The sequence below is a fragment of the Geotrypetes seraphini genome, chromosome 6, assembly GCF_902459505.1.
Source record: "Geotrypetes seraphini chromosome 6, aGeoSer1.1, whole genome shotgun sequence".
NCBI classification, from domain to species: domain Eukaryota; kingdom Metazoa; phylum Chordata; class Amphibia; order Gymnophiona; family Dermophiidae; genus Geotrypetes; species Geotrypetes seraphini.
This window is the reverse complement of record NC_047089.1, coordinates 250,854,190-250,869,129: the sequence shown is the minus strand read 5'-3', so window position 1 is coordinate 250,869,129 and position 14,940 is coordinate 250,854,190. Positions and strand designations below refer to the sequence as shown.

The following is a 14,940-nucleotide window of genomic DNA, read 5'->3' as shown; positions in this document are numbered from 1 at the left end:
ACCAACCCAGCACCAGTGCTAGCTTACTCCCAAGCAAAGGCAGCATTAGGAACTTACGGTCCCTTACCCAAAGAGCTGACCAGGTCAGTAGCCATAGTCAGGAGTTAGCTGGCTACTCCCCAGGCAGTGAAGCTGAGCAAGTCAGGGACTGGTTACCTAGCCACACACAAAGGAGACCTCAGGAAAGGTTTATTGCTGAGCCAAGAAGGTTTACTGCTTTTAAAGAGAAGCCTGTTATTTTGAGACAGTCCCTTAAAAAGCAGTATGGAGGAAGCCAGGCTCCTCAGCTTAGAGAATCAATTCCCCTCCTCCACTCCAGGTGCAGCGGGCGTGGCTCTTCCAAGCATAAAATGCAGAGCTTGGAACAGCTAAAGGAGGAGCTGGGGGAGGAGCAAGAGACGCAAGTGAAACAGCCTCAGGAGCAGTGCTGGAGGCAGCAGAAGGAGCTGGTGGAAAGGACCAAGGGAGCAAAGCAGTGCCTTGCTGAGCCATGGTTGGGCCAAGAGGTGGACATGCTTGAGGAGGGACTGGCTTCACCCCTAACCTCCAGGGAACCACCAGATTGGGAAGCCATGTGGGCCAGAGGAGGTCAGTTACCTTCCTGAAGTTATAGAGGTGGGTCCATGAAAGGTTAAACCTTTGAACTGTTTTGAATTGTTTTTTTCTCCTTTGCCTGTTTGGGGTAAACTGGGGCTGGGAAGCCGAAGCTTCTATAGGAAGAAGCAGGAAGCTGACTTGGAGGAGTTTTGTCTCTTTTCCCCTATCAGTGTTTTGGGAGTTTTTTTCTTTTCCTGCATTTCTTTTTGGCTGTGAAGTTTTTTGTTTTTTTTACTACTCATTTTGGCAGTAATTGCAGCCTGATGTGGACTATTGGGAGTGTGTTCTTGGGGAGAAGGCTCAAGAGCCCTAGAAGTCAGACCATGAGGATTGGTATTTATTTTTGAGGGTTGTGGGTTTTTTATTGTTTTTTTAAAATAAATGCTAATTTGTGAATTTCTTCTCCTTTGTGCAAGCCAGACCACACTTACCACTCCAACCAAGAGGAAAAGGAACAACCTTCCTTTCTTTGAAGTACTTACCAGCATAAAGCTGGACCTGAGTAAACCTGTGTGACCACCTGCACCACAAGCCATTGCAAACAGCTACAACTCTGTAGTGCAGTTTATGGTGTATCTTCTTTCTGTTTGGCATTGCATGTGTCTCTGTAAAGTTTTTTTCTTTTCTTTTTGAGTTTCATGAAAACTGTGGTGTGGATTGCCTTTGTGATTTACAATTTCCAGCCTGACTATTTTGCTTTAAGCCCAGTGAAAGGGCTAAATAAGGACTAATTTTCTTTTCACTACTTGTTTTGTGTGGTGGTGATTTTGGGCTAATACAGCCAGCCTACCGGGTGGCCCGAGGCAAGTGCCCAGGCCAGAGTTTACTCCTAAGGGTTACCCTAGTTCCAGGGGAACACGCCAGGGATCCGAATCTAGTCCCCACCAGCGCCCTCTGCTGTCCTGACTAGAGGCCTGGTGGGCGACACTTTGTGTCAGAAGTGGGATCTGGTGCCACCTTTAGGAGAGCAAGAAAATTGTAAGGGGGCAAATTTTTTTTTCTTCTTCTTTTTCCTACCCTACTGCTACGAGTTATTGTGTGAATATACTAAAGACTCTTGCAATTGGTTTTGTCTTGGTTTGAGTGGAGCTGTGGACAGCAGTATCAAAGTCATTCCAATTGAGGAGACCACAGAGAGCGTTGTGTGGATAGCAGCGGCAGAAGCAGTCTGACAGTCCAATGGAGCAGTTAGTGCGTAGCAGTACCTGAGCACGGAGCTTCCTGAGGAGGAGAGACCCAGATGGCTACATGCAGAGGGCTGTGCACCCTTAAGAGCACAAATGCATAGACCCACCAGCACTGGAGGGAACACGCTAGGGATCCGAATCTAGTCCCCACCAGCGCCCTCTGCTGTCATGACTAGAGGCCTGGTGGGCGACACTGGGAACCGCAAAGGCCAGGCTGTGCTTCTTTAGCTTCCAGCTGGCTTAGGGCTCTCTCTCTGACTGGGGGAAGTTGCCCCAGTTGAACTCCCCTGAAGTATTCTGTTAGCTTGATTTTTCTATGTAGCATTCTATAGTAATTTGGATTGTTCAGTTTTCACAATAGTAGAGGGGATATTTGTGAAAGGGAGGGGACACAGGGGTTTTATTGATACTTGCTCTGTATTATTTGTGTTTATAAAATGACAATTGTACATAATATTTTATGCTTTAATAAAATAAATTCAGTATAAAATCATAACTATTTGAGGCTTGTGCGGATGGGATCTGACAGTTTGCAGGACGGTGACTGAGCTCGCGGGGACGGGGCGGGAACGGTGATAAATTTTTTCCCCTTGTCATTCTCTACTCCATACGTCCCAAACAGACCACTCCACTCCAAGGAGGAAACACGTCTGCAAATACCTCCTGGTCGTCCCCTCCAACTCCAGAGGGCCAAACGCCATTGCTACTCCCACTTGGAATCAACTATGTCCTCACATCAGATCCCTCAAAGGGCTTCTGAACTTCAGTAAAGCAATGAAAACTTACCTCTTCCCGTAAATCCAGTCACTCCTTTCAAACCATATGTATTCTACTGTACGCTGAACTAGATCCACTTTGGTTGTTAACTGAATATGGAAATAAAGACCAAATTGTATGCTAAACTTGACTCTGTATATCTAACATTATTTAGCATGAGTGCAGTTCATTCACGCAGCATAAATAGGGAACTCATCTTGTCATTTGCAAAACTTCTTACTTAGAAAAACTATGTAAATTATTCACTAACATTTGTGGTTAAACCTACCGTGTATAATGGGCTATGGAGATCTATTGCTTATCTTTTCAATAATAATAAATAATTAGACTTCTGTTCTCTTGAGAGATTTATAGCAGTATCTCTGGTCTCTGAGCGCCAACTAATTAGTCATCACAAGATACTCTAGACTGGAGGCTAGTGGGAAACTTCATTGAACTCATAGAGGAGATGATAACATTTGTATTAACCTCTAAGAGCAGGGACATGTTAACACTTTTAAGAAGGGTTTGGAGGAAAAGTCCATAGTTCCTGGAGGAAAAGTCCATAGTCTGTTATTGAGAAAGACATGGGGGAAGCCACTGCTTGCCCTGGATCGGTGGCATGGATTGTTGCTACTCTTTGGGATTCTAGAATCTTGTTATTCTCTGGGATTCCGGAATCTTGCTATTCTTTGAGATTCTGCATGGAATGTTGCTACTCTTTGGGATTCTAGAATCTTGTTACTCTCTAGGATTCCGGAATCTTGCTATTCTTTGAGATTCTATATGGAATGCTGCTACTCTTTGGGATTCTAGCATCTTGTTACTCTCTAGGATTCTGGAATCTTGCTATTCTTTGGGATTCTGTATGGAATGTTGATACTCCTTAGGTTTTGGCCAGGAACTAGGGACCTGGATTGGCCACCGTGAGAATGGGCTACTGGGCTTGATGGACCATTGGTCTGACCCAGTAAGGCTATTCTTGTAGCACCTAGTTTCCTTTATTAGACTAGTAGGACAAGTATATCTGTTGGGTTGTACATCTCCCAGAAAGGTTGCATGTGGCACTTAACAGACAGAAAACCACAGTAATTAAAATAAATTTGTGTGTGTGTATGTGTGTGTTGGTGGTTGGGTCATTTGATAGCATCAAAACAACACAAAGATTTGTGGAACAGAAGATCGGAAGTACCACTTTGTAGTTTAATAAGCATCCAAAAACTTAAAACCAATAATCTTAAAAAAAAATCCACAAAGGGTACATGCAGTCACAAGTGACCCACAGGATAAAAACCAAAAATGACCCAACACGGGCTGTGTTTCGGCAAAATAAAAATGTCTACTGAATTTCTTTGAAGGGGTGAATAAACATGTGGATAAAGGTGAACCAGTTGATATTGTGTATTTGGATTTTCAAAACGTATTTGACACAGTACCTCTTGAAAGACTTCTGAGGAAATTTGAAAGTTATGGGATAAGAGGTAATATCTACCGTATTTTCACATAGATAAAGCGCACCCGTGTAAAACGCGCACACGGGTATAGCGCGCAAAAAACACAAATTTATGTACAGAAATTTTTATATACCGCGCACACCCATATACCGCGCATGCTGCCCGACTCTCCCGTCGTCGCCTGACTCTCCTCTGGCCACCCCGACTCTCCTTTCGCCCGCCCGACTCTCCTCTCCCCCTTGAAGTCCTGTCCCCACCCTGAAAGCCTGATGCCCCCCCTGACGTCCGATTCACCCCCCCCAGGACCGCTCGCACCCCCACCCCGAAGGACCGCTCGCACGCACCCGCACCCCTACCTCGAAGGACCGCTCGCACGCACTCCCACTCGCACCCGCACCCCCACCCTGAAGGACCGCTCGCACCCCCACAGCCTCCCGACCCCCCATCATGTAGAAGCTCCTACCGGTGTCCTGCTGCTTCCTCTTAGCGGTCCCGACTCCCCGACACGATCGGGGCAAGAGGGAGCTCAAGCCCTCTTGCCCCAGCCAACCGCGGCACCCCTGACACGATCGGGGCAAGAGGGAGCTCAAGCCCTCTTGCCCCAGCCAACCGCGGCACCCCCGACACGATCGGGGCAAGAGGGAGCTCAAGCCCTCTTGCCCCCCCCGACTCCCCGACACGATCGGGGCAAAAGGGAGCCCAAGCCCTCTTGCCCCGCCGACTCCCCAACTCCCCAACAATATCGGGCCAGGAGGGAGCCCAAGTCCTCCTGGCTCTGGCGAACCCCCCCCCCGCTAGTTGTTCGGGCCAGGAGGGAGCCCAAACCCTCCTGGCCATGGCGACCCCCTACCCCCACCCCGCACTACATTACGGGCAGGAGGGATCCCAGGCCCTCCTGCCCTCGACGCAAACCCCCCTCCCCCAACGACCGCCCCCCCCAAGAACCTCCGACCGCCCCCCCAGCCGACCCGCGACCCCCCTGGCCGACCCCCACGACACCCCCACCCCCCTTCCCCGTACCTTTGTATAGTTGGCCGGACAGACGGGAGCCAAACCCGCCTGTCCGGCAGGCAGCCAACGACGGAATGAGGCCGGATTGGCCCATCCGTCCCAAAGCTCCGCCTACTGGTGGGGCCTAAGGCGCCTGGGCCAATCAGAATAGGCCCGGGAGCCTTAGGTCCCACCTGGGGGCGGGGCCTTGGGCACATGGTCGGGTCCGTGCGAGCGGTCCTTCGGGGTGGGGGTGCGAGCGGTCCTGCGGGGGGGGGGTGTGAATCAGACGTGGGGGGGGAACTATGTAAAAAAAATTTTGTACAACGCGCTCACGCGTATAACGCGCAAGGGTGTGCGCGGTACGTAAAAACCACGTATAACGCGCGCGTTATATGCGAGAAAATACGGTAATCTAATCTAATGCTTGGCTTTGTATACCGAGACTTCAATATAGGAAAGCTCATCTCAGTTTACAATAGTTAGTTTAGGCAATAAGAACTATAGAGAAGGAGATATCAAAGAGAATGAGTTACCAAAATGCTTAGTGAACAGGATAGTTTTCAAAGACTTACGAAAAAAGGGAAGGGAGACAGAGCTTCTTAGAAAGAGTGGAAGATTGTTCCAAAGTTGAGGGAACTTGAAGGTCAAAGATTGACCAAAGGTCTTGACTCCTTTGATACCTTTGCTAGAAGGACAGGATAGTTTGAATTGTTGGTCACCCCTTGCAAAAAAAAAAAAATCTATATTAGAATTCAATGAAAAAACAAAAATAATAATTTTATTCTTTAAAAACTGTGTTATATAAATATATATGAAAAAAATAAATTAAATATCATGTTATGAGTGCTCAGTTTAAAACACCATCTAAACACAGCAGTAGTGTCAACTAATGATGTTAAAACAAGCCCAGATGCTTGAGAAATACCAGCAAGGAGACTTTGGGTACTGTCCCCGGTTTACTGCGAGAACCAACCGATGCTCCCCATTGGATTATCTGACATTCCTGGAGAAGCCATGGTGAAACTCTACTGCCCCAAATGCATGGATGTATACACCCCCAAGTCTTCCCGGCATCACCATACAGATGGTGCATACTTTGGCACTGGCTTCCCTCACATGCTTTTCATAGTGCACCCCGAGTATAGGCCCAAGCGACCAGCCAATCAGTTTGTGCCCAGATTATATGGATTCAAGATCCATCCAATGGCCTACCAGTTACAGCTGCAAGCAGCAAGCAACTTCAAGAGCCCTGTCAAAACCATCCGCTGATCTGCAGCCAGGCTGCATGAAATGCCCCCCCAACATATACCTTTCTCCACTTCCAGATGCCAAGTACCCGCTCCACAGCTGTTTTTAAGACAGAAAACCAAGATTGAAGGGCTGTCCTTAATTTTTATTTTCTTCAGTCTTTCCATATTCTTCCTGCCCTGACAGGACACTTTCTGTAGAATCTTTTTCTGATCTTCCCTTCTCCAGCCTGCCCTCTCCTATATGAAAGTCTATGACTCAGATGCGTTTTCAGTCTGTGTTTAAATTAATTAATTAAATATTTCGGTATTCTCAAAAAAAAAACAAAAAAAACAAGACATCATCGCACCCACCTGCCTGCCTTAAACGTTGATATATTTATTATTGTAAATCTATCACGCAAGTTTGTAAGGCCATGTTTTGTATCGAAGTTGCACTTAACTCTGATGGAAATGCTCCATGATCAACTTCCGGTCGGGGGGTGCGAGAGTCTTATTGAATAAGGTCTATAGTATACTGCTGGTTAGTTTCCAAGTGCTCTCAATCCAATTGTGCTCCAAAAAATGTGACATATAAGTGCAAATCCCTTAAACACAAAAATCCACTGCTTCCTCTTCCTATGCCACAATAAGGTACAAAACATTAGATTCAGTGAAGAGTATTTTTGATATAAATCTGTGCTGGGACCGCTGATGTTTAACATATTTATCAATGATCTAGAGATGGGAATAACTAGTGAGATAATTACATTTGCTGATGACACAAAATTGCTCAAAGTTGTTAAATCTCAAGAGGATTTTGGAAAAATTGCAAGAGGACCTTGAGAGACTGGAAGACGGGGCGTCAAGATGGCAGATGACGTTTAATGTGAGCGAGTGCAAAGTGATGCATGTGGGAAAGAGGAACCCGAACTATAGCTACGTGACGCTGGGTTCTGTTTTAGGAGTCACTGCCCAGGAAAAGGATCTAGGTGTCACTGTTGGGGATACGTTGAAATCCTCAGTTCAATGTGTGGCGGATTCAGAGGGGGAAGTGTATATATTTTAAAAATATAATCATAAAACAGTTTATATTTAAAAGTATTGATGAACCCGGACCCGACCTGGACCGTGTTTCGAAGAAACACTCCTTCCTCAGGGGTCCTGATGGATAACAACTGGAATCAGCAGTAAACAGCTGAGCAGATGTTGTCCTGTTTACTGCCGATCCAAGTTGTCATCCAGTTGTTATCCATCAGGACCCCTGAGGAAGGAGTGTTTCTTCGAAACACGGACCATGTTGGGTCCAGGTTCATCAATCCTTTTGAATACAAACTGTTTTATAACTATATATATAACTATATATATATATATATATAATAATAACATTTTATATACTGCAATATCATGAAGTTCTATGCGGTTTACAAAAGATTAAATGAAGGTATAAATTGATTGAACTTAAGAGAGGTGAAGAAAGTGATTAATAGGTCAAGAAACCTTTATTGACTAAAAGAGATAAGCTTGATGCCATCCTGACATCTTACAAAAAGGCTATTGATGAGGTAGACTCTACCTACGCAGTGGTATGGAATAACTCTAATTCAATTCCTCTCTGGAATAATGACAAATTCAAGATTCAGAATGAAATAGTGAATTGGAGACCATGGCAAAATTGTAACATATGGATATTACAAGACATTATGACGAAAGCAGACTGGATACCTTTTCCAGAACTGGCGGCCAAGACAGGTCTACCTATCTCACAACATTTTCGATGGTTGCAGCTCTAGCACTGTATTAAACAATCTATGCCATCTGATATGGCATTACATGATTCCCCAGGATTACAGTCCGCTCTGAACAGTATGGAAGACACTCATCTCAAGGCGTCCTTTTGGTATAAACAAATGCAGAAATCCTCCTTTAGTGGACCTCTGGAAACAGAAGTTAAATGGCACCAGCAATTGAGTCTGCCCTCTGATGCCACAGACTGGGTTGGAGTGTGGTCCTCATTCTCTAAATCTGTCAGATCTGCGTCACTATTACAGTCTATATTCTTCGTGATGCACAGAGCTGTATGGACACCGGTGTTGGCTAACAAGATTGATGGGAAATCCTCTACATTATGCTGGTCATGCATGCAACATGTTGGAACACTTGAACACCTTCTCTTTGCATGTCCACTTATTCAACTATATTGGGACAAAGTATGAAAATCCATATGCGATATCTTGAACATCACTGACACCCTTTCGTTCTCTGTACTTTTCATAAGAGATCAAGCCCTTTCGGAGTCGTTATCTACAGCTGAAATTAGTCTCCTTACAATAATGCTATCCATAGCTGTACAAATCATTTTACACAATTGGAAAGATCTTTCCAAAGCGGACTGGCACACATGGTGGAATACACTGTGCATCACAAACAAATATGAAAAAGTATATGCAGAAAAGTCGAATACACTGCCCCATTTCCATGCCATTTGGAAACTTATCCTTGATTATACTAACTCATGACCTTTCTTTCTTTTTGTGTTATTATTTTCTCTTTATATTAAGGTATGCTATATTTTTGGCCTCATATGTTATGGAGAATTATCATATATTCTCTTCTTGCGCATTCGATATTCACATGTACTTATAGAGTCATTTACTCTGTAGTGTCTGTTGGCATGTGCTGCTGTTTTGTACCTCGTACTGCACTATACTGTTGTATTACTGTTATAAAAACAAAAACTAATAAAATTATTTTGAACTGAAAAAAAAAAAAGAAACCTTTATTGAGGAGAAAGAGATGTAACATAGTAACATAGTAGATGACGACAGATAAAGACCCGAATGGTCCATCCAGTCTGCCCAACCTGATTCAATTTAAATTTTTTTTATTAATTTTTCTTCTTAGCTATTTCTGGGCGAGAATCCAAAGCTTTACCCGGTACTGTGCTTGGGTTCCAACTGCCGAAATCTCTGTTAAGACTTACTCCAGCCCATCTACACCCTCCCAGCCATTGAAGCCCTCTCCAGCCCATCCTCCACCAAACGGTCATACACAGACACAGACCGTACAAGTCTGCCCAGTAACTGGCCTAGTTCAATATTTAATATTATTTTCTGATTCTAAATCTTCTGTGTTCATCCCACGCTTCTTTGAACTCAGTCACAGTTTTACTCTCCACCACCTCTCTCGGGAGCGCATTCCAGGCATCCACTACCCTCTCCGTAAAGTAGAATTTCCTAACATTGCCCCTGAATCTACCACCCCTCAACCTCAAATTATGTCCTCTGGTTTTACCATTTTCCTTTCTCTGAAAAAGATTTTGTTCTACGTTAATACCCTTCAAGTATTTGAACGTCTGAATCATATCTCCCCTGTCTCTCCTTTCCTCTAGGGTATACATATTCAGGGCTTCCAGTCTCTCCTCATACGTCTTCTGGCGCAAGCCTCCTATCATTTTCGTCGCCCTCCTCTGGACCGCCTCAAGTCTTCTTACGTCTTTCGCCAGATACGGTCTCCAAAACTGAACACAATACTCCAAGTGGGGCCTCACCAATGACCTGTACAGGGGCATCAACACCTTCTTCCTTCTACTGACTACGCCTCTCTTTATACAGCCCAGAATCCTTCTGGCAGCAGCCACTGCCTTGTCACACTGTTTTTTCGCCTTTAGATCTTCGGACACTATCACCCCAAGGTCCCTCTTCCCGTCCGTGCATATCAGCTTCTCTCCTCCCAGCATATACGGTTCCTTCCTATTATTAATCCCCAAATGCATTACTCTGCATTTCTTTGCATTGAATTTTAGTTGCCAGGCATTAGACCATTCCTCTAACTTTTGCAGATCCTTTTTCATATTTTCCACTCCCTCTTCGGTGTCTACTCTGTTACAAATCTTGGTATCATCTGCAAAAAGGCACACTTTTCCTTCTAACCCTTCAGCAATGTCACTCACAAACATATTGAACAGGATTGGCCCCAGCACCGAACCCTGAGGGACTCAACTAGTCACCTTTCCTTCCTTCGAGCGACTTCCATTAACCACCACCCTTTGGCATCTGTCCGACAGCCAGTTTCTGACCCAGTTCACCACTTTGGGTCCTAACTTCAGCCCTTCAAGTTTGTTCAACAGCCTCCTATGAGGAACTGTATCAAAGGCTTTGCTGAAATCCAAGTAAATTACATCTAGCATATGTCCTCGATCCAGCTCTCTGGTCACCCAATCAAAAAATTCAATCAGGTTCGTTTGGCACGATTTACCTTTTGTAAAGCCATGTTGCCTCTGATCCTGTAACCCATTTGATTCAAGAAAGTACACTATCCTTTCTTTCAGCAACACTTCCATTATTTTTCCAACAACTGAAGTGAGGCTCACCAGCCTGTAGTTTCCTGCTTCATCCCTGTGACCACTTTTATGAATAGGGACCACATCCGCTCTCCTCCAATCCCCAGGAATCACTCCCGTCTCCAGAGATTTGTTGAACAAGTCTTTAATAGGACTCGCCAGAACCTCTCTGAGCTCCCTTAGTATCCTGGGATGGATCCCATCTGGTCCCATCACTTTGTCCACCTTCAGTTTTTCAAGTTGCTCATAAACACCCTCCTCCGTGAACAGCGCAGAATCTACTCCATTTTCTCGTGTAACTTTGCCAGACAATCTCGGTCCTTCTCCAGGATTTTCTTCTGTGAACACAGAACAGAAGTATTTGTTTAGCACATTTGCTTTCTCCTCATCACTCTCCACATATTTGTTCCCAGCATCTTTTAGCCTAGCAATTCCATTTTTTATCTTCCTCCTTTCACTAATATATCTGAAAAAATTTTTATCTCCCTTTTTTACATTTTTAGCCATTTGTTCTTCCGCCTGTGCCTTCGCCAAATGTATCTCTCTCTTGGCTTCTTTCAGTTTCACCCTGTAGTCCTTTCTGCTCTCCTCTTCTTGGGTTTTTTAATATTTCATGAACGCCAACTCTTTCGCCTTTATTTTCTCAGCCACTAGGTTGGAGAACCATATCGGCTTCCTTTTTCTCTTGTTTTTATTGATTTTCTTCACATAAAGGTCCGTAGCCATTTTTATCGCTCCTTTCAGCTTAGACCACTGTCTTTCCACTTCTCTTATGTCCTCCCATCCTATCAGCTCTTTCTTCAGGTACTTTCCCATTGCATTAAAGTCCGTACGTTTGAAATCTAGGACTTTAAGTATCGTGCGGCCGTTCTCCACTTTAGCCGTTATATCAAACCAAACCGTTTGATGATCGCTACTACCCAGGTGAGCACCCACTTGAACATTAGAGATACTCTCTCCATTTGTGAGGACCAGATCCAATATCGCTTTTTCCCTTGTGGGTTCCGTCACCATTTGTCTGAGCAGAGCCTCTTGAAAGGCATCCATAATCTCCCTACTTCTTTCCGATTCCGCAGACGGAACATTCCAGTCCGCATCCGGCAGGTTGAAATCTCCCAACAGCAGAACCTCCTCTTTCCTTCCAAACTTTTGGATATCCACAATCAGTTGGGTCAGTTGTCTAGATACTTCAGGAATAGGTATGTTTTTAGGTGTTTCCTGAATTCCTCATAAGTAGTGGGCAAAAGCAATTGTTCTAGACCTTTACCCCATGATGCTGCTTGATGTGAGAGAAGGTGTTCATGGTGTTTTTTCAGTTTACAACCTCTAACTAGGGGGGAAACGAAGTTCAAATGTGAGCTTTTCTTGACTTTTCATCACTGCAGTTTTTTCCTTTGTCTTCTGACTTGACATTTCACAGCAGTTTTGTTGGATTCTTTGTTTGGTGTTGCCTTTCTGCAAAAACGGGACATTGCAGAAAAAGTCCAGGGCAAAACTTGGATGTTTGAGGCTAGACCTGTTTCAGTAACGAGTATGTGTCAAAAAGGTGGCCAAACTGAACAGGTGACCACTGGGCGCATGAAAGCATGGCTCCCACCTTGGCCCCTCAGTGGTTACTGACTCACCCCCCACCCCCAAGATGTGAATCAAACAGTACATACCAATCTGTTTGACATCTTCTGATGTTATGGCCAGTCCTTGTAGAGCACCAAGAAGGTATCTGGAGTAGAGCAGCACCAATTCGTTTGGCTGAATCAATTCATTTTGAAAAAAAAACAAACCCCAAATCGGACTCACCGATTGAGGCCTGCTCTTGGGCCTTCCCACTGTCAGAGTCCTTCCTTATAAGAACATAAGAATTGTTGCTGCTAGGTCAGACCAGTGGTCCATCCTACCCAGCAGTCCGCTCACGCGGCGGCCCCCAGGTCAAAGACCAGTACTCTAAATGAGTCCAGTCTCACCTGCGTACATTCCAGTTTAGCAGGAACTTGTCCAACCTTGTCTTGAATCCCTGGAGGGTGTTTTCCCCTATAACAGACTCCGGAAGAGCATTCCAGCTTTTCACCACTCTCTGGGTGAAGAAGAACTTCTTTACGTTTGTACGGAATCTATCCCCTTTCAACTTTAGAGAGTGCCCTCTCGTTCTCCCCACCCTGGAGAGGGTGAACATTCTGTAACTTTCTGTTTTGCGAAACAGGAAGTTACATAAGAAGGAAAGACTCCGGCAGAGGGAAAGCCCAAGAGTAGGCTTGTGCAGATTGACGGTGAGGGCTGAGAACCTCTGCAACTATAGGTGCTGCTTCCGCCATCAGGGCCTTTAGGGAGTGGGATGAATTCCCCGAGGGCCCTGACTGCACTCCACTTCCAGCAGTTATATATTTTTTTCCAGGATTGTTCTATAAGCGCTGATGTTGGGAACATAAGAATAGTCTTAGTGGGTCAGACCAATGGTCCATCAAGCCCAGTAGCCCGTTCTCATGGTGGCCAATCCAGGTACCTGGCCAAAACCCAAGGAGTAGCAACATTCCATTCAGAATCTCAAAGAATAGCAAGATTCCGGAACCCCAATGAGAGCAACATTCCATGCTACCAGGGCAAGCAGCGGCTTCCCCCATGTCTTTCTTAATAACAGACTATGGACTTTTCCTCCAGGAACTTGTCTTAACCTTTCATAAAACCAGCTACGCTATCCGCTCTTACCACATCCTTTCTGCAAACACGGAGCAGTCACCTAACTTTTTTTTCCCTCATTGATTCTCAGCAGTGGCGTAGTAAGGGTAGGAGGCGCCCGGGGTGGAGGTGCCCCCCGCGCCCCCGCTCCTTATGCGTCCACCTTATCCCCGCTCCTTCCTGCCCTCCATTCCACACGTGCTCTCCCTCCCCACCCCCACGGACCTCTAAATCTTCGTCAGCACGAGTGGCCTCGGCAGCATGCTCCTCGCGCTTGCGTTGGATTTCCCTCTGACGTCACGTCCTGGCCCCGTGACCCAGAAGTGATTCAGAGAGGAACCGGGCTGGCACGAGCAACAGGCAGAAGTTACTCACGCTAGCAAAGATAATACAGAGGTACGGGGTGGGGAGGGAGGGATGGCATAAACGTGGCAGGACATGGCAGAGAGGAGCCAGCGCCCCCACCCACATCACTGATTTTCAGCCCTTGCTGGAGAGACTTGCCCTGCTTTACTCTCTGGCTCCCCCCCCCTTAAGATTCACCTGCAGATTACTGAACTCCGTAACAGAGGTATAACGTTACTGATTTGAAAAATGGGATCCTTTGGGTATAAAACCTGTCTGCTCTACGTGGCTACAAGACACCCGAGGAAGTGACATGTAGGTAAGGTTTGTAACATTTCAGGGTTAATCCATGATATCCATCCCAAATGTACCGTGACCAAGTTACAATTCAAGTGTTAATTAATGGCAGTAGGTGACAATGAATGATTACGGCTTCCAGTGGAAAAACAAGAGAAAAAAGTCTGAGGGAAGATAGGAATGTGTTTTTTTCTCCATAAATGCCGAAAGCTGCAATAGCTTCATGTAACAAATAGTCTTCAGAGCACATTGAGGACGCCTGCAAACTCAGCAAAAACACTTCTCTTCAATTAATATTGGACGCTTGAATGGATTTTCTACATAGTCAGTGAAAACCGAAAAACCTGGTACAGTGTGATGAAATATGTGGAGCGACACGTCCAAAGACAGCAAGGCCCTGAAGGGATAGATTCGCTACGTAAACCAACGTGACCCCTTTGCGACCCGATTCACTAACCTCGTGGCCGATCCGATTCCGATCCACGCAGGCAAATGAGGGTAAGCGGCATGGAAAGCAGGAAGGACGCCATTCACTAAACTTTTTCAGCAACACCGACTGGGCTGGCCGATCCAAAAAGAAGCGGCTGGTGGGGACCATTCGCTCACGACCTTTCCTGCTCTCTGCCAACTCCTCCTGCCTTTCAGCCCCGCCACCCCGACTCTCCTCTCACTGCCCTGCTCTCTGCCCCGAACCTCCACCCTACTCTCGCCCCGCAGCCCTGAACTCCAAACTTCCCCCTGCTCTCTGCCGCCCAGACTGATCTCTGCTGTCCCGACTCTGGATCTCTGCCGCCTTCCCTGCAGCGCGAGAACACGCCACAGTGCAGCCCCGCTTTAAACCCGCGGGCTCGCGCTGCAGGGAAGGCGGCAGAGAGCAGGAGAGTCAGGGCGGCAGGGCTGAAAGGCAGGAGGAGTTGGCAGAGAGCAGGAAAGGTCGTGAGCGACTGGTCCCCACCAGCCGCTTCTTTTTGGATCGGCCAGCCCAGTCGGTGTTGCTGAAAAAATCCTCTATATTCTGCTCGCGGGCACCCCGCCCCATCGCACGCTCAGGCAGCTCTGGTAAGCATGTGCAG

The 14,940-nt window shown here is 46.1% G+C and overlaps 1 protein-coding gene across 2 annotated transcripts in view; it reads left to right on the top strand.

Moving 5' to 3' along the window:
• Nucleotides 1-416: 416 nt before the first annotated feature.
• Nucleotides 417-14,940, top strand: part of NDP (norrin cystine knot growth factor NDP) — a 59,621-nt gene continuing 45,097 nt past the window's right edge. The window contains exon 1 of one of the 2 annotated variants that reach the window (XM_033947738.1): nucleotides 417-588. The gene's annotated coding sequence lies outside the window, so the exon portion shown is untranslated. Of the gene's footprint in view, nucleotides 616-14,940 lie in introns of both variants that reach the window. The other variant, XM_033947737.1, reaches the window with a different exon arrangement.